This window comes from Sciurus vulgaris, assembly GCF_902686455.1.
Source record: "Sciurus vulgaris genome assembly, chromosome: 10".
Lineage (NCBI taxonomy): Eukaryota > Metazoa > Chordata > Mammalia > Rodentia > Sciuridae > Sciurus > Sciurus vulgaris.
Window position 1 is genome coordinate 82,615,092 of NC_136470.1, and position 1,287 is coordinate 82,616,378.

The 1,287-nt window shown below is 35.5% G+C and overlaps 1 pseudogene across 1 annotated transcript; it reads left to right on the plus strand.

Annotated features, from left to right (window-relative positions):
• Positions 1-454: 454 nt before the first annotated feature.
• Positions 455-1,026, plus strand: LOC306670338 (MICOS complex subunit MIC26-like; annotated as a pseudogene). The gene has a single exon. The product of its transcript is annotated as an MICOS complex subunit MIC26-like (transcript).
• The last annotated feature ends 261 nt before the right edge of the window (positions 1,027-1,287 follow it).

Genomic DNA, 1,287 nt, shown 5'->3' on the forward strand with positions numbered 1-1,287 from the left:
GGGTATTATATTGTTTCTTCCAATGTAAATCAATGATAAATTAACACAATGTTAATTTACATGAAGTGTTAATAATCAGCAAATTCAAATAAAAAAATGAGAAAAATAAAGAAAAGCAACTTAAGAGATCATATTTGCATATAAAAAGTATTTATGCTGTAAGGTTAATTTTATAATAGTCCAGAATATTTATTCATTTTTAAAACTACTCCAGGGGAGTCTAAATCAAAAGGAAATGAGATATTTAATAAAGGTAACATAAATACAAAACATCATTTAATTATTTGTACCATTTCCAATCTTAACATAAACCATCAAAATGACTAAATATGAATTACCACAGTTTATAGTTTAAATATATTAAACGATTGAAAAGTTACGCCTCCATAGTGGGTGGGGCAGAAGCCGAGATGATCCTATTGGAGGAGCCACCTCTGTCAGGGACGTGTTCAAGGTAATCAGGGGTCAGTGGGGTCAGCAAGCCTAAGCCTGCTCACCTTCAAAGTCTATGCAGCACTAAAAAAGTATGCACCTCACAAAAATTCCATGAAAGTTGATGAGCTTACACTCTACTCAGTTGTTGAGGGTCAATGTAAATATATGGAAGAGCCAAGGACTCAATTAGAAGAAAGCCTCACAGCTCCAACATCATTGAGAGCCATATACAAATTGGTGTCAGGAAACATGCTCCCACACTAAGCCCCAAATGCAAAGTTTGGTTCAATGGGACCAGATAGCTATGAATATCTCCTGGATATATCTCCTGGATTTCTTTCCAAGACTTGGTGTCATTGATTTCGCTGGCTTTGTTGGACTCCTTTTCACTAGAGTTTCAAAAATAAAGAAGCTTGTATATGCACTTGGCTTCATGGGATTAGCTGCCTCTATAACCCCTGAGAAACCACTGCATTGGCCCAGGTCACTGGGAAGAAGTTACATGACTGGGGTTAAATAATCATAAAAGATTTATGGAAGGAGAACTTTCAGAAACCAGGAAATGTGAAGAATTCACCTGGAAACAAGTAGAAAACTCTACTTCTGCCCATTTTAATCAGTTGTAGTTAAACAACAGAAACTTCCAAGAGTAAATCAATATTTCTACAAAAAAAATGGCAGAGAAGTCAGTATTGAATATAGTAAACTTGCCTTCTTCTTCAGGAAAATTTATAGTAGTACTTCTCATTATCTTGGGTGAGGCCATACTACAAGTGAACTAAGCTGAAATCCTTTCACCTCGAGATAATGTACAAGCCTTAGAACTCCTCGTTCTCACGTTATTATTTATGT